The sequence below is a fragment of the Aulonocara sp. 'chitande type north' Nkhata Bay genome, linkage group LG1, assembly GCF_057382095.1.
Source record: "Aulonocara sp. 'chitande type north' Nkhata Bay isolate Kocher_YH1m ecotype deep benthic linkage group LG1, A_spYH_male_GT1.1, whole genome shotgun sequence".
NCBI classification, from domain to species: domain Eukaryota; kingdom Metazoa; phylum Chordata; class Actinopteri; order Cichliformes; family Cichlidae; genus Aulonocara; species Aulonocara sp. 'chitande type north' Nkhata Bay.
Genome location: NC_141344.1, coordinates 10,868,132 through 10,887,160, shown reverse-complemented (window position 1 = coordinate 10,887,160; position 19,029 = coordinate 10,868,132). Strand labels below are relative to the sequence as shown.

The 19,029-nt window shown below is 41.6% G+C and overlaps 1 protein-coding gene across 9 annotated transcripts in view; it reads left to right on the top strand.

Annotated features, from left to right (window-relative positions):
- Positions 1–19,029, top strand: part of celf6 (CUGBP Elav-like family member 6) — a 152,206-nt gene that overhangs the window by 60,941 nt on the left and 72,236 nt on the right. The gene's annotated exons all lie outside the window — the stretch shown is intronic.

Below are 19,029 nucleotides of genomic sequence, written 5' to 3'. Positions count from 1 at the left end.
GGCACAGTTTTTATGTTGAACATAAATCTTCTCAATTTCTGGTTTGCATCCAGCTGTTCACAGTTTCTTTTAATCTTTGATAAGTATTTTGCAAGTGTTTGCAGATATGTCAGCATCTTCCATGGTGACTACTGGCAATTATGGCAAGCAGCTAATGACTAAAACAATTGCAAGGAGATTTCTGATGCAGCACTGTATACCTGTTTGCAGTCAATTTCATGCCAGCAAATGCTAGCAACCATTTGCCAACCTGTTGTGGAATGCATACTTTTTCCTTAGACTTCTGTGGTGAACCTGTGCAGAGCCAAGTTTGTAAATTATGTAAGCGGCTGGCATAATTAACAGCATGCATGTTTTTGTGTAATGTTTTATGTGTTAATTACCTTGTGGTTAGGTCTCAGCATTTTACATTCCAGCCATGATAGACACAAAGAAAATGCTGGGAGTTTTTCTGTTCAAGGTTCCCACTTTTTTGTGTCTTTTTTTAATTTTTAGAGGTATACATATTTCTCCCTCATGTCTTCTTCCAGGAATTTTCTGACCTCTTTGGGTCCTTACATTGAGGCACTTATTATTATTACTACCTTAATGATAAATTCAAAAACTAAAGCAAAAGCATCGTCTTAAATGGTAAAGAGCAATCTACAGGCCAATCACACTAGTTGTGAGCTAGATCGACGGGATCTGCAGTTACATCTCCAGATAGGTGCACATTAGTTTGCAGTGCAGGTTATGTCGCTGGGTAAAGTTAGAGTTTGCAATTACAAGATAGAAGAATAAGAATACATCCCCTGTAACAGGCGATCTGTTTCACAGCTATTGAAGCAGCAAGAATGCCTCAGTTGAAATAAACAAGAAAAAGGTTGAGTAGCTTGCATGAGAAGCAATAGTTACAATACCAAATTTGGCATATGAGCTACTATATACTAGAGATGGACCGATCCGATATTACGTATCGGTATCGGTCCGATACTGACCTAAATTACTGGATCGGATATCGGAGAAAAATAAAAAATGTAATCCGATCCATTAAATATCACGAAAGCACCTCACAAAACTTGCAACACGCCGTAACTCACCTCAGAACGTTAGCACGTTGGAGCAGTATGCATCACGTGATAGAGCGGCTGTGGCATGCAGGACCTGTCGGTGGTCTGGATAGCATTTGGAGCTTCGCTAGCAACCCGGCATTTCATCTCCGACAAAGTTATCCCCGAGAGAAGTAAAGCAAGTGTGTAAGTCCATCTCTGAATGTTTGTAAAGCATTCCTGCGTTAAGCTTAACAAACGATATATGGAGCGACTGCCTCTTCTGGCTGCTACTTCAATCATGAAACTGCTTAATGATCAGCTGATCAGCTTTTCTGTCGCGAGTCCGTCTCTCTGGTTTGTTTTTGGCCCACTTTGCACCAGAAAGAGGAAACCAGCGGCTGAACAACAGCAGCACGTTTAAGCTTGATCAGCTGTTGTTAGAATTTATTTATTATTACTTTCTACTTGAGGATCTTTTTCTACGTAGCTGACGGCTGGTAACTGTGCAGGGGCGGATCTAGCAAAGTTTAGCCAGGGGGGCCGATAGGGCATTAACAGGGAAAAGGGGGCACAAAGACATACTTTTCTTTCTTATTCTCATTTAAAATGTCTAGCTTTTAATAAATAATTATCCGAATCTTACACCCAAAGTTTTAATTTGATGTAAAATGAATAGAAGTCAATTACTGTATATAGTGACTATTAAGTCTAATATATATACCCTAGTAAGCTATAGTACTTTTTCCTTTGGGAAGGTACCATCTGTGCAGTCTGCAATTTTGTTGAAGAAAGATGTTGAATCTATTTAATATTTCTTGAAAAATAATTGATTTCTGTGCATTTTTTTTCACACTGCATCAAATTAAGGTTGATTACGTTGATTAAGCATCATGAGGTGGAGTGTGAGGGGTGGTTCCCTATTTTTTATTTTTTTATTTTTGTTGTTGCTGGGAGTTGGAACCCTATTAGTTAGGTTGCTTAATATTTATGCTAAGTACTCTTTAAAATACCAGAATAGGGAGGATGGTGTAGGTTTAAGTTTATTAGATTGATCAGTATTGCTGAACTATGAAATTTTTTTTTTTTGCATACAGGTATAACAGAATAGCTTTAGTGTAGTTGTTGTTTTAAACTTGAGTATGAACTTATACAAAATGCAGCAAGATATTTAAAAAAACTGTTTTGTTGATTAAAAAACACTATATCGGATTCATATCGGTATCGGCAGATATCCAAATTTATGATATCGGTATCGGTATCGGACATAAAAAAGTGGTATCGTGCCATCTCTACTATATACAGAAAAAGAAATAATATTTAATGAAAATACAAAACATAAACATTACACCCATTGAAAGTTATAATAGAACAGAAAGGATTACAGTGTTAAATCATTTTTGTTGTTTGCTTTTGTGTAGCTGCAGTCAACATTGGCTTTTTCACTACTGCAGGGAGGTCTTCCAGCAAACATACTGATGTTTGGTCAGGACCCCTTGCTGTCACATTTTGACACACTTGGTACCCCTTTAGAGTTATTTTTGCCAACAGGCAGACACCCCACACGGTAGCATCGGTATATTGTGTTTTGGGAGAGAGGATTAGTATGGTATTAGACATTTATTAAACAGGTAAACGTGTTTGAATTTGCATTAAGTCTCTACAGAAAACTTGAAAAGGCCTCTTTTACAGAAAAATATAAAATTCCTTTCTTTTTAAAACACTGTTTCATTGGTTTATTGAGCATTTGACTCTAGTCGACACACGGGTCACATTATTTGTGCACATATTGAACATGCACATTCCATCCCCTTCGCACTCCATGATGAAGATAAGGCTGATGTAATCCTAAGCAACACAACATCCAAAACCATATACTGATGTCCAACACTTACTACGTCAGGCAATTTCACCAGAAAAATCACATTTAAAAGAAAGAAAGAAAGAGAAAGAAAGAAAGAAAGAAAGAAAGAAAGAAAGAAAGAAAGAAAGGAAAAAAAAACTCTCTTCCCTGGAAATTCAGTAGCAGAATTCCTCGTCTGCCTCTCAACATGTCACATTTGTAAAAGAAGTCTGGATATTGATCTCTGGAAAGAGAGTCAGAGTTGCCGTTTGCCTGCCCCCGGCTCCTATTCAGCCAGAGCCCAGAGAGGATGTTAAACCCTCTGAGACTGATTAGAGGCATTTCCCTGGGAGACTGCCGGGTCACTCTTCATGCTCCTTCTTTTTGGAAGTCTGCCATGTTAGAAAACTCTGGGACATGACTCCTGATGAAAATAATTTTTTTTTTATTTGAATGTATTTTTTCATTTTTCTTATTTTATAGCAGTTTACCTTTCAATTGCTGAAGTTTTCATCCATTTTGTGGTGTGTGTGTGTGTGTGTGTGTGTGCGTGTGTGCGTGCGTGCGTGCGTGTGTGTGCATGCTGTGGAAAGTTCTGGATTAATTACTGCTGTTAGTCTCAGCTTTCCAACGTGTGTGTGTGTGTGTGTATGTAATTTTTCACCCTTTGGTCCTCATTGCCACAGCTGTACTCTGATTGATCACATGGTCTGATTCTGTCAAATACTGGTACCAACCTGCTCATGGGTGTGAGGGACAAATGCAGGCAGTCAAAAGGAGAACAATTCCCTATTGATTTTATACCTTTTTGTTTTATTTCACTGTTAACCATAGATCACAGTTATTTTGAAAATTGGTCAAATATGCTTTTTTGTTTAGGAGAATTTTTAAAAAAGTTTTGAAATGTTTCAGACAGTTTAATCAAGCCTATGGTATAAAAGCAGAAAACAAAGTGAGAGAGCAAAGTTAATTTGGCATGTGTGAGAGGTAAAAAGAATGAACTATACATGCGAGAAAAAGGATGGGTTCTCAGAACAAATAAACTGCCCACATCTCTTAACTGGCAATTTAATTGTATAGATGCTGTAGATTGAATAAGTTTAATGCAAAGACAATACTAGTTCATTAGTTCAAATAGCACGGTGGCACGGTGGTTAGCACTGTTGCCGCACAGCAAGAAGGTCCTGAGTTCAATTCCAACATCAGGCCGGGGTCTTTCTGTGTGGAGTTTGCATGTTCTCCCCGTGTTTGCGTGGGTTCCCTCCGGGTACTCCGGCTTCCTCCCACCGTCCAAAGACATGCACTTAGTGGGGATAGGTTAATTGGATAACCCAAATTGTCACTAGGTGTGAATGTGCGAATGAAAGTGAGTGCGAATGGTTGTCTGTCCCTGTATGTTAGCCCTGCGACAGACTGGCGACCTGTCCAGGGTATACCCCGCCTCTCGCCCTATGACAGCTGGGATAGGCTCCAGCGCCCCCCGCGACCCTGAAAAAGGATAAGCGGAAGCGAATGGATGGATGGATAGTTCAAATAACAAAGTATAGCTTAAATAGATAACATCACCCTGAAATTAGGGCTGATGCCCAAGTGAAATTTCTCTGCACAGCAAGTTAATACAAAGCCATTTCTTAAAATGCAGCAAATAAAGAAAACTAAACTCACCAGAGTCTTTTTTTGTTTGTTTGTTTGTTTGCGTTATTATTCTCTGGGATGAAAACCTTTTTGATAAAATTGCATGTGTGTACCTGTTGCTGTATTCTGGGCTTTAAATTGCCTTTTGCAGCTTTAAAACCAGAACAATGAGATAAAGCTTCAAAGAGAGTTTGCAACTAAATGAGTCTTGATGCAGTCTCAATCATAGGCCCTGAAGTTGTAGTGCAGTGCCCGTCTCTTAGCAGGTCAAGGCAGGGACAGGGAGTTTACTGGGGGCAGACTACCCTTTACCTTATTGAGTTAATTGTGATGAGATTACAGAACGACCTGGAACACTGGGCCCATTACCACCCCGTTCTCCATTAGCGACCTCTGTCTGGACTAAATGTATACAGTACCTGCATTTGGCTGACACAAAGACATGAATCCACGCAAAGGCAAGGTTGCATGTAATAAATCACACAGAGATGTACTTAAACACAAAATACATGCAATCAAATATACAAAGGCAACTGATTATCTATAGGATATCAGCAAGATTATTAGTAAGATTATTAGTAAGTAAGTAAATCCACACATGCACTGTATTTATGTTTCCATGTAAGTTTACCTTTATTGCAGAATATCTACAAGTCGGTATTTATTGTGCAGCAGAGTTGGCCCGCCGGGCAAGCATGCTCTCTCCTTCTTCCGCCTTGTCGCGTTTGTCTGTTCCTATCTGCCTCACAGCCTCCGCTGCCTCCCCCACACTCTGCCTGGGGAGTGATTAAATCAGTGTATGCCTGTCCACAATCCAACGAGACTGACATACACACACACACACACACACTAATACGCACACACACAAAACAACCATGCAGTCACTTGAACAGACACACACTTACACACAGTAACACAGTACAGGCCCAAATATCCAGACGCTTATATTTACCTACATCTCTGACAAGCATTTGAACACAAATTCTCAAATATTTATTCAGTCTTAAACATGGTCTGCCACAAGATCACGTTCTCTCTGCGTGTCACATTGAAAACTGGTCGAAGCTGCTGTATGCACTGCTGCCTGTGTTTGTGTGTAATTAAACATAAAGTCTTATAAGAGCTATTGATGTATATATTTCTCTAAATTGCTCTGTATTGCTGGATTGGCTCTAAAAGACACACTTGTCTGATAGCGTGTGATACATATACCCTGTATCTGTACATGTATTCACTGTGATCACCCAGGGCCAGTCTTCCTCGTTTGTAAGCTTGGTGTGGATAACCCACCTACATGTGATGAGGTACCTCAGTGTCTGCATAACTGTCATCTTTTATACATGAAGGCTTGTCTATATGTAAGTGTGCACGGATCACTGTGTGCGCATGTGCACGTGCTTATGCATGCATGTGTAGTAGAGCGTCCTTATGATAAGTGACTCCCAGGCTGATTAAAGAGAACTCTTTCTCTCCATAATGAACACAGGAGATCCATCAGCCATTGCCTTTGAGGAACACCAGGCGCATCAGCAGCTAAAGTGCCTGTGATCTCTCGGATTTCAACCAACGTTGATTAACTTGGCAGCACATTAAGTGGAAAGGTATTGAGCTGGATGGAACAGTAAAAAACACATCACTGAGAGTTTGTCTTGTAGACACTGTTATGAAGGCATATTTGCATATCTAAGTAAAGTTAAAGTGCTTATGTCTGGGAATCAGTGCAAATATGATTAGAGTTTTTCAGGTCAGCTGAGTGGGTCAGAGTATTATCAGGCTTACGTCTGTTCAGGTCTAAAGAAGCAGAGGAACATGTACTTAACTAGCACTGAGTTGTTCCATTTGGCCAAGTTCCACGTTTGCCCATGTTTTTCAGTGATCTACAGCATATTTAAGAATCTCCTGCATTTCTCATTCACAATGGATGTACGGTGGTCCTTAAAGGTTTGCAAAGGCCCTGCTAAAGCATCATCAGATTTTCACACAAGTTCTACAAATAGATACAGAAAGACTAATTAAACAATGAGACAAGCATTGTATAATTAGCAATTTATTTATCAAGGAGAAATTATTCACAAGAATCACAGAAATACAGGTTTTAGTATCTCATCTCAGTACCTCTGTACAGTCAGATTTTCACCTAAAACAATCTGCTGTCATGAACATGCAAGGCTGCAGCAACGGCTTGGACACACGTGCCAGCTTTTATGCCTCTGAATTCGTTCAGAGGCATAGAAGTAAACAAATGACCAATCATGCTATTGACTTAAAAAAACTACTCATAGAATATGTATGGCACCACTGTATCACAATCCGATAGATTGACTCTATGCCCTCCAGAATCAACCAACAAAGACTAGGGCACGTGAGAGCATGTGAGGGCATGAGAGGTTACAAAGGAACCCAGAGTAACTTCTAAGCATCTAAATGCCTGTGTCAGATTGGCTTAAGTCAGCTTACATGATTCCATTATAAGAATACCAAAAGGCAATGGTAGGCATGGCTGGGTGCCAATGAAATCATCAACTCCCATAGATGGAAAACTGCTATAATCGCTACAAAAACTAAAATATAATTTTCTAGTTTAAATTAAAAATGATATGATTAGAGAAAGGAAGGCACTACATTCCAGTAAAAGAAACCTATCTCACTTGTGATATGGGGTCTGAGTAACATCATTTTTATGTATATAGGACAGGGAACCAAGCATCATTGATGAGCACTGAATTTTAAATTACAACAGCAAGGCTGTAAGCAAAATGTAAGGAAGTCTGTGAACTGAATGATAAGGGAAACTGTGTCACATATTATGAGAATCAATGTACAATTCATTCTATTAAAAGAATTATAAAAGATGAATAAATGTAATGTTTTTAGATTATTTGAATAATCTTAGAGTCCTGATGTAATCCAATGGAATGATTATAGAGGGAGGTGAAGCTAGCAGCTCACGTCCCCTGCTGAACCTGTTTTGTACAGAGGAATGGAGTTGATGTGAAAAGTTGATCAATCGTTCCCTGAAACATTTAGTTGCAGATATTGCTGCACACTGGGTCTTTACACTACATACTGAAAACAAATATTCTCATACTTTTTCCAGTCACAGAAATTTAATATTTGGTCATTTTCTTCAATAAATGGATGAATAAATATATATTTGTCTTGCTCTGTTCTTTATCAGTCTTTATGACGGTATAAATATTCAGTGTTGTTCTGTGACCTACAGAAAATTCAGAATGCACCGACAAAAGTCATCTGCTATCGTATAATTATAAATGACTTTCTGAAAACACCAAACTACTTGAGACAAAATCAGGGAAATAGTTTGTGCCTCTGCATTGTTTGTTATCATTGCAAATAATTGCAATTACTTTAAATTAATTTTCTATGCTTAGCAGTTGTCCACACTGAATGTTTAAAACACACCAATTATTTCGTTCCAATTGCAACCACTATTGGACATGTAGGTGATGTGGAAGAGATTGTGAATACCTTTATAAGAGTATAATTAAACTTTTGCTTATCAGTGCTAAATGAGAATGTTATTAGCAGGTGAAAGCAATGTCACATCAGTTGATCTACTGTGATTAAACTGAGTCTTTTTCTTTTAATCTTAGACCCATTAGTGCTTGTAGGGGTCAAGGCCTAAGGTACCTCAGTGGTTTATACTAAGGAGGCAGGTTTTCTTTCCAGACTTTTTGAAAATGTCTGCCTGGCTCATGTATTGACTTTGACTAAGTTGTTTCAGTCTTCATTTTGCCTTCAAGAACTTACCAGGATGTTATTGTCTGGTAAATAACTTTTACAGACTTATTTGTTTTTAGACAAAAGATTATTTCAAGGTTCATTATTTATTTATTTTTATCAGCAGCAGCTTCTGGATATTGTAGTTATCCTGCACCAGTTTGATCTTATTTGTCTTCACTGACAAAGGCCAGTCAGACAGAAGTGTTCTAGATGTGTCTGATGGTCCCCTCCAGAGGCAAGATAGTATGATTAAAAAAAAAGAAAAAGGGGCTGGGGGTGGGGGGGCAGGGATGGTAAATTGGGATTCGGTGAAAATGTACAAAGGTAAACTTCAATAAGGCAGCATGGGGACTAGTCCTGCTCTTTTATCATTTATTGGCCAGTGTTCTCACAGCCTGCTGGGAGTTGTCCCACTTATTCCACCATACACACCCTGCCACGTAGTTGAACCCTCCTAATATGGGATAGGCCCTGCTTCTCCTGCAGTCTGTTGCCTGATCTGATATCAGGCCAGTGGGAAGGTTTGCTTACATTTTCACTCCAACTTCATTTCCCAGAGCATCTTATTCTTGGCTATACTGAACTCAGGGGCACATTGATAGCAAAAGGTCCTCAAATCAGATTCAGAACTAAGTGGAAATACATGAAGAATGAATCAGCCTTTGTGCAAGCTCATATTTCATCTCCAAACACATCAACTGTAGCAAGCTGTCCTGTTTTGAAGTTGTGAGAGATTTTTTTTTAAGAAAGAGAGGCATTTAAATGTCTCCAAGTCAATTTCATCCTTCTTTTCCTCTAGTCATTCATGGATTGTCGCTCCCCTACCACCGTGAGTAATTTGTTTCCTCATGTTTACAACATCAGACATGGCTTTTGATTATATATTTTGTGTTTGGAAATGAACTCATCAGTTCAGTTGTAGATAGCACTGACTTGAGCCCTTAGCATGGCAAAATGGACCTAGATGTCAAGTACTTTTTATCATTCTACAAAGTGACTGACTCCATCTGACCTCTGGGAGGATGGGTGAATATTGTCAGTGCACGTTGTGTAGCGGACATCCCAATCTCTTTTCCCTTTTTCTGTGCTGTCTTGATAGGCCTGAGTTTTCTTTTGTTGTGTGGTATTCCACTGACACTCTCACCCTGGATTAAAATCTTAATTAACTTGAGTGTCAGCCTGTCTTCCTATAGTTGAAAAGGGAAAGAAAGGGAGGTGGAGGAGGGTAAAGGGAATGTGGTACATGGGATCATGAGATGTACCCAAATCTACTGTGGTGGGCACCAATATTGTGGGTGGAACTGCTGTTTTTCTTTGCTCATTTTACCCCCTGTGAGCGTAGTTTGTTACTGATTTTCCGTCTTTGTCAGGAGCCTTCAGAAAGTAGATATTGGGGTATAGAAGAAGGGCAGATCTGGGTTAGAGCATGACCTCATGTTATTAGGCCGACATAGCCACAAAATGAAGTTGCTTTTGTGTTTGTTTGTTTTTCTGTCTTTCTAGTGTTACTTGAGAGGGAGGGAGGGAGAATGACTGTTAGCCGTCATTCGTTACCACGGACACAGAGACTGGCTAGTCGAAGCGGAGTGAGTGTCTGGGTCACCTTCCTGACAGAAATGACACGCTTGATCAAAGGCTGGCCATTTGCTGCTGGGATGCGTTGGTCTTTGCGCCAAGCTGTGCTTGCCTACTTGTCTGACCTTGGCCTCGCATCATGAGAGTTTGTGTGGCAAATAAAGGATATTATGGCCCCGGCTAGTGCTCCTTTGGTGTCCCCTTCATCCCTTATTTCATCTTGTCATTCTGTTTTGCCCAACTTTATGAGCTCCCAGCCTTTCAAGGAAGTCTTGATGGGGCTATGTAAGCATGGTTGATTGAATGAAGGATGGACATTTGGCATATACATATATATATTAGGGGTGCAACGATACTCGTATCGATATTGAACCGTTCGATACAGTGCTTTCGGTTCGGTACGCATATGTATCGAACAATACAAAATTTTTAATTTATTTTATCAACTTTCCTTCTGACGATCCTGTCTGTGTTGAGCGCTCAGTGGATCTGCGCTCGACAGTGCAGCCTAGGCGGAGTAGTCGAACGCAGATTCACTGGGCGCAGGGCAAGCTAGCGAGACAGAAGTTAAGCTCTCCTTGCAACATGGCAAATTGAACCTCCCCCACCCTCATTCAGATCTGGCGTTTGGAACTATTTTGGTTTTCATGTGAAGTATGTCCCTGAAGGTAAGCGCGTCATGGACTAAAGTAAAACAGTATGTTGGATGTGCCACGCAATGCTCAATTACATGGGTGGGAGCTAGTGTGTTAGCGCAGTTAGCTCGTTAACGTGTTGGCCGTCCAGCCCCATGCACGCGGCGATCAGGGGTAGCTCGTTAACGGAGATTTGCCGTGTTGTGGCGTTAACGTCATTTCAACGAGATTTACGCTGACAACACTAGTGGGAACACAACGAATATGACTGCACATTTACGCCGACATCATCCTAGTGCAAAGACAAGTGGAAGCAGACAAAAACAACAAGCATGCTACAAACTTTACCCCAGTCATTTAGACAGCCGTTAGCACATGATTCTCCTTATGGGGACCTGATATGTTTAATATGCTGCTGAGAATATAGCCCAGAAGAAGCGTGTAGTATAGCTTTTATTTTGGAAAGAGACATTTCTCTGTAATAAACTCTCTTTTTCCAAAGATGAGTGATTTCTCGATCAGATAGATTTATTTATTTTTATTATTTTGTTGTTTCAGCAACATTACATTTAAAAACTGTACTTTTGAGTTAAAATAAATATTTATAATTTTAATAAATTAAAAATTAAAAAGGCATGAACATTTTTTTGTATCGAAAAAATATCGAACCGTGACACCAAAGTATCAAACCGAACCGTGAATTTTGTGTATCGTTGCACCCCTAGTGTGTGTGTGTGTGTGTGTGTGTGTGTGTATATATATATATATGTATATATAAAACACCCAGCACGCCCCTGCGGGCGGTTTATCCTTCAAGCTCGGGTCCTCTACCAGAGGCCTGGGAGCTTGAGGGTCCTGCGCAGTATCTTAGCTGTTCCCAGGACTGCGCTCTTCTGGACAGAGATCTCCGATGTTGTTCCCGGGATCTGCTGGAGCCACTCGCCTAGCTTGGGAGTCACCGCACCTAGTGCTCCGATTACCACGGGGACCACCGTTACCTTCACCCTCCACATCCTCTCGAGCTCTTCTCTGAGCCCTTGGTATTTCTCCAGCTTCTCGTGTTCCTTCTTCCTGATATTGCTGTCATTCGGAACCGCTACATCGATCACTACGGCCGTCTTCTTCTGTTTGTCTACCACCACTATGTCCGGTTGGTTAGCCACCACCATTTTGTCCGTCTGTATCTGGAAGTCCCACAGGATCTTAGCTCGGTCATTCTCCACCACCCTTGGGGGCATCTCCCATTTTGACCTCGGGACTTCCAGGTTATACTCGGCACAGATGTTCCTGTACACTATGCCGGCCACTTGGTTATGGCGTTCCATGTATGCCTTGCCTGCTAGCATCTTGCACCCTGCTGTTATGTGCTGGATTGTCTCTGGGGCATCTTTACACAGCCTGCACCTGGGGTCTTGCCTGGTGTGATAGACCCCAGACTCTATGGATCTTGTGCTCAGAGCTTGTTCTTGTGCTGCCATGATTAGTGCCTCTGTGCTGTCTTTCAGTCCAGCTTTGTCCAGCCACTGGTAGGATTTCTGGATATCAGCCACCTCCTCTATCTGCCGGTGGTACATACCGTGCAGGGGCCTGTCCTTCCATGATGGTTCCTCGTCTCCCTCCTCTTTCTTGGGTTTCTGCTGCCTGAGGTATTCACTGAGCACTCGGTCAGTTGGGGCCATCTTCCCAATGTATTCTTGGATGTTCCTTGTCTCATCCTGGACTGTGGTGCTGACACTCACCAGTCCCCGGCCCCCTTCCTTCCGCTTAGCGTACAGCCTCAGGGTGCTGGATTTGGGGTGAAACCCTCCATGCATGGTAAGGAGCTTTCTTGTCTTTATGTCAGTGGCTTCTATCTCCTCCTTTGGCCAGCCTATTACCCCAGCAGGGTACCTGATCACGGGCAGGGCGTACGTGTTGATGGCCCGGATCTTGTTCTTACCATTCAGCTGACTCCTCAGGACTTGCCTGACCCTCTGCAGGTACTTGGTGGTTGCAGCTTTTCTAGCGGCCTCTTCATGGTTCCCATTCGCCTGTGGGATCCCCAAGTACTTGTAACTGTCCTCTATGTCTGCAATGTTGCCTTCTGGTAGTTCAATCCCCTCAGTTCTGACTACCTTCCCTCTCTTTGTTACCATCCGACTACACTTCTCCAGTCCGAACGACATTCCAATGTCATTGCTGTATAGCCTGGTAGTGTGGATCAGTGAATCGATGTCTCGTTCACTCTTGGCATACAGCTTGATGTCATCCATGTACAGGAGGTGGCTGACAACTGCTCCGTTCCGTAGTCGGTATCCGTAGCCAGTCTTGTTAATGATCTCACTGAGGGGGTTCAGGCCTATGCAGAACAGCAGTGGGGACAGAGCATCTCCTTGGTAGATCCCGCACTTGATGGTGACTTGTGCTATGGGCTTGGAGTTGGCCTCTAGTGTTGTACGCCACATCCCCATTGAGTTCCTGATGAAGGCTCTTAGGGTCCCATTGATCTTGTACAATTCTAGGCATTCCAGTATCCAGCTGTGGGGCATTGAGTCATAGGCCTTCTTGTAATCAATCCAGGCAGTGCACAGGTTGGTCAGTCTGGTCTTGCAGTCTCGGCTGATTGTTCTGTCTACCAGTAGCTGGTGTTTTGCGCCTCTGGTATTCTTGCCAATTCCCTTCTGTGTCCCGCTCATGTATTGACCCATGTGCCTGTTCATCTTAGCCGATATGATGCCTGACAGGAGCTTCCATGTAGTACTGAGGCAGGTTATTGGTCGGTAGTTGGAGGGGACCGGTCCCTTCTTGGGGTCCTTGGGGATCAGGACCGTCCGGCCTTCAGTTAGCCATTCCGGGTGTCTCTCGTTAACTAGCAGCTGGTTCATTTGTGCTGCCAGACGCTCGTGGAGTGCAGTCAGCTTCTTCAGCCAGTAGGCGTGAACCATGTCGGGCCCTGGTGCTGTCCAACTCTTCATACTGGAGACCCTTTCTTGGATATCTGCCACTGTGATGGTTACTGGACCCTGTTCAGGGAGGTCGCTGTGGTCTGCCCTCAGATCCTCTAGCCACTGAGCATTGCCGTTATGGGTTGCATCCTTCTCCCATATGCTCTTCCAGTATTGCTCCGTCTCCAGCCTTGGTGGTGCTGTTCTCTTATTGTTCCCTTGCCACTGAGAGTACACCTTGGCTGGTTCTGTGGAGAACAGCTGGTTTATTCTCCTGCCTTCTATCTCTCTGGTGTACCTCCTCAAGCGGCTGGCCAAGGCTGTGAGTCTTTGCTTGGCAGTTTCCAAGGCCTCAGGTATGGACAGCTTGCTGTATTTCTTATGCACCTTCTTTGCCGCACCTTTCTGCAACTCCGTTAGTTGGCTAACCTCCCTCCGTGCTACTTTGATCTTGCCCTCTAGCCTCCTTCTCCATGGAGGGTACTGCCCCTTGTCGCTGTTCAACTTGTAGCCAAGCATCTCACTGATCACTGTTGCTGTATTGTAGATGAGCTTGTTAGTGTCGGTAATCGTGGTTGTAGGTATTGCCCGTAGTGCTGCATTAACATCATCTAGCAGACCTTCTGAGGGTACTTCACGTAATCTTGGTAACCGGCTACGGGGGATCCAGGTTTCAAGCTTGGCCATGATCCTATTTTTCAGGTCAGTTCCTCTCGCACTCAACGATCCTTCTCCTATCGCACTTGGGGCTATGTACCCAATCTCGGGTGATGATATCTCCCCCCTGACCTGGCGTCCTGACTCCTCCTTGCCGTAGCATTTGTGTTGTACCTCGTCAATCTCTAGCTGTGAGAGCAGTCCCTTCTTTCGAATGTTGGAACACTGAGCTACTAGTTGTTTCGCCGTCATTGTGGATGTTGGGTATCGAAGAATCCATAGGTCCCTCATCCTATTCATGTAGCCCCTTCCGCCAGGGTTACTTGCGTAGTAGCATTCCAACAATGCCCTGTTTTCGTCTCTTGCCCACCGATGCCTTCTTGTTCCAGTAGCCCACTTTTCGTCAGGGTGCCCTGGTTCCTCAACACCTGACGCGGACCTTGTTGATCCGGGCGACGTCCGAGCCGGCATGCCTTCATATTTATCTGTCTCGCTCATGTCTGCGGTAGGCTTGCTTAGCATAGGGGGTCTAGCCTTAGGACCCTTACTGGATACAGACGCCCCAGGCAGGAATCGAACTTGCGATCCTCTGTTCCAAAGGCGTGTAGTCTAACCACTACGCTATCCAGCTGCTTTAAATTATATATATATATATATATATATATATATATATTTTTTTTTTTCTCGTATATGTTCACATGTAAAATGTGACATTGCAGCCACTATGACAACTCTCCTGCCTTCATCTCCGTGTCTCTTTTTATTTTGTCAAGAGAGCATATCATTTGAACTCAAGGTGGAGCATAAACAACTCATCATTTCGCTCTGAGTACGGCAGATCTTTTATGAATTAATGCTATTCTGTCATCTTCTTATGCAATCCCCACTGTTTTTTTTTTCAAGCCCTAAGCTAGTTACCCAATGGGCCTCCTACAGCAAATGGCAATGTTTCTTCCCTTGTAAAGTACTCATAGCTCTTTATTGGAGATCACTGCACTGTCTGTATCTTTCAGCCGAACATCAGTGTTACCATATAAATCTGAAATTAATTCTGCAGCCAGGGTAAAAAGGTGAACAGTCATAACAGTCATAACAGTAAACACTCTCGATCTTCTCTCTGTCCTGTCCTGTTTTTTTGTTGTTGTTTTGTGTCTTCGTTTCCATCTTTCTGCTGTAAGAGAATATCTTTGTATCTGAAATGCACATTACTGCAACACTAAGGTCAACTCAGCTCATTTAAAAAAACAAAGCATTCAGTGAGCTGTAGGTCCACGAGTCTGCTGGCACACAAGAAAGATTTATTGTCTGCCCTGTGCTGGTGCTGCCGCTCCTCGTTACCAGCCAACTCTGACCCCGTCCTGCCGAAACCACAGAGATGCTTAATCTCCACAGACAACTTCTGTATGAATACATTTCAGTCAGTGTGGATCACCACAGAGCCCAGAGTAATGCCCTGGCATGGGTTGACATCATACACCGCCGGGAGGACTGGGTGAGAGAGCAACAAAGGAAAAGGGAGAGACATCTGCTATGGTCACCCACCCTGCAATGCCCTATTGTACCAGAAGCCATAGCATCCCTGTGGCTTACTCTACTCTTTTTCTGTATGGCTGAGTGTGTATTGAAAACAGTGGAGATGGGAGGTGGGATGGAAAGCAAGCAGGAATAAGGGGATGCTTTGCCATATGGCTGATTCCCTGCTCGAGTTGAGAGAGATGAGCAAAGGGAGTGCTGGCACTGGAGACAAACAGAGAAAGCACTGTGGAAATATTTTTTCATCGTTGATATTTTTTTGCAAGTCATTTAATTTTCCAATGCACTGAGAATCTTATTTAACTAAAAGTCACGAGTTAATAACCAGCTTCTTGTTGTGGTGTTTTTTTGTTGTTTGTTTGTTCATTTTTTTTTAACACTGAACACCAGTCAACTTGAATTGTTAAGGTGATTATTTGTGTTTTGTGGGCACAATAAGCAAGCAGACAGATGGAGCCACATACAGACCTTTTATTTTGCTGTGCTCTCTCTCGCTCTTTTCAAGAATGTGCCTAGAAGATGTAATGTCTACCAAAACTCTGTCTGTCTGTAAGAAAGTGATGGAACTTTGAGAAAGGGAGCAGATTTGATTATTCTTTTTTGTACTGAAATTATTCCGCTTGATTCATAGTAATCCTAAAAGCTCCTAGTCAGCATTATGAGTTCAAGAGACAATAGCCTCTGTTAGTGCAACTTATGGACATCATTCAGTAGCACTTGTGATTTGAAGCATCCACTGGTTCATCAGTGACATTTCAGAAGAGCACAGTAATCACCTCATGACATTAGGCACCTTAGGTTAAAATTGCTTTGGCTTGCAATCATAATGTTGAACACAGAAAGCAGAGTAAAGCACCAATTTCAGTTGTTTGTGTTGGACGATGCATTTATTACACTTTTGCTTTTTATTATTTTGTTATATATCATATTATTTAAATATCTTGGTAAAATATAAATACACAGGGTAGGGGCTAAGATATCAAGGGAATTGAGTACTCTGCCTCTTGGTTTGAATATTTCAGCATCCCCAGTCAGACTATGTGGTTTTTAAAGGACTGTTGATGTTGGGAAAGAATTTGCTGTGACAGCAAAGTGCTTGATTCCAACACTTCCAACATGATTCTCACAACTCATAACTTAAATTAGCCACTGCCGTTGCAGCAGGGGTCTAAACAGTTCTGGATCAGTAAAATCAGCAGGGACATTTGGGAAACTTGAGCTCTTTACTTTAGTGTGTAGCTTAGCTTACAAAATGTGCAGGCTGGTCCCTGTCCTGCAGTCCACATTTATTGACTCTGTTTTTTTACCACTTGATTGTGATTTCATTAAAAATATATTGTTCAATAATCACAAACAAGCTCTGTGATTTGTATTACTTTATATACCTTTCCAGTGTAACCACAGTATGTTATACACACTGGTTACATTATAACACATTACAACATTATACTGTGTAGAGAATAAAAAGATTAAAATAATCAGATTCTGATGGAATACTTACTTTATTATTTGTTGTGTAGACCATAAACTAGCTTGTATATTCTATATTATACTTAAATGAAAATGATAAAAAAAAAGAGATGTTAATGGAACTCTTTAATAAAATCTGTGGAGAAAGGAAATTCACAAATTGATATTTTAGGCATTCACAAAGGCTGACTTAGAACAAGTACAACAGCATCAGAGCTCCCATTGTAGTGCTAATAAATACATACATACATAAAGTCAAAGGAGCTTGCAAAGAAAAGCGTCTGGACTTCTTTAAGTTGCTTGAAGTTGCTTAAAGAAGTCCAGACGCTTTTCTTTGCAAGCTCCTTTGACTACGATGACCTGGATGACTGAGAACCTTCACAGACATACATACATAAACTGTTCAAGCGTCATATAGCATGAGAATCAACATTTGGTTTAACAGTTTATTGATAATGCCTTGACTGTAAAAATAGCAGAGTGAAGGACAAACACACAAGAGATCAAAGCAGTAAGGTGAGGGAGATGGTTACAAAAAACACACTGACTGACTGAGCAGGTCATCTACTAATCTACTAAGTTGGTGGTTTGATCCATGGCTGCTGTAGTCTGCATTTCAAAAAAAATCCTTGGCCAACATACTGAACCCCACGTTACTCTCCAATGTCTCCATTGGAGTGAAAATGTGTGTGAATGTTAGTTAGAAAGCACTTAAGGACAGAAAAAAGTGCTTATATAAATGTGTGTCAATGGGTGAATGAGGCTTGATGGATAAAGCGCTTTGAATTCTCAAGCTGAGTAGAAAAACAATATATAAGGCTATTCCATTTACTATTTACTGTCCATTTATCAGTCAATTATTTTTAAGTTAAGTAAAGCATGGCCGTTGCTTTACCAGGGCAAAGATCTTAATCACACCTGACTGTAATCTACCAAACTGGAATGCTTTTCTTTAACAGACCAAAAAGAAGCTGTGTAGTCTGTATAGTCCCTGCAAAGGTGTAACACCACCATGTTATCAACTAGCAACAGGAGACGGATGTATTTTGTGCATTTATGTGCATGTTTGCCTTTTGGTTCTTATTATTATTATTCAAGTTTCCTTAGTAGTTGTTTTCATTTGTGTATCTGTGGACGGAGGGATGAATTACTTGTGAGAATGCAAATATTTTAGTGCAAACCAAAAACCTTAATCATCATGCTGTTTCAACAGTGGTCAAAGACTGACATGATCAAAGTTAGGTTTCAAACTTACTTGCAGTTAACTCTATCGGCTGTGTTCTTGAAGGGCAGCTGTATTAGACATTTAAACAAAAGTTGCGAGGGAGTGTTGGTGTGATCTTAGTGGAAGACTTTGTTGACATTTCTTCAGGCAACACTGATGGATGTCACTGCTGCAATATGCACCCATATATATGCCTCTAAAAGCCAAATATTTGTTTTGTTTTAATCTCTTTGCAGTCTGATGGGTTGACATATGACAGTTTAGAGCGTTTGAAAAGTCAACTTATTTCTTTACACTTGACAATTTAGTATCTTTTTTCCTTCTTCTGGCATCTGAATTGTCCTTATGTGGAAAACCCATCCATCTGGTGCTTGGAGCGGACTAAAACTGACACTATATGTTATTTGCAGAGCGAACAGCAATCATAGAGAGATCATTTTTGTTGCCACAGCCAATCCCCTTAAAGTTTCTCTGTCTCTCTGTCTGATACTGTGTGTCCACCATACGTTTGTTTTCTTCTTTCTCTTCTTCTATTATTTTACTTTCAAAATGCCTTTATTTTTTATGTCATTTCTCTCTTTTGCCTCATTTTCTCACTGCTTTTGTCACTTTCTCCTTCTCTGGCTGAGTCTTTCCTTGTTCTTCCGTCTCGTTGTCACTTCCTCTCTCAGCAGCATGTTTTGTCATTTCTCTCGCGGTTCCTGTCTTTTGCACACCGTCATATACACACACACACACCCAAATTCACAAGCGCACACAA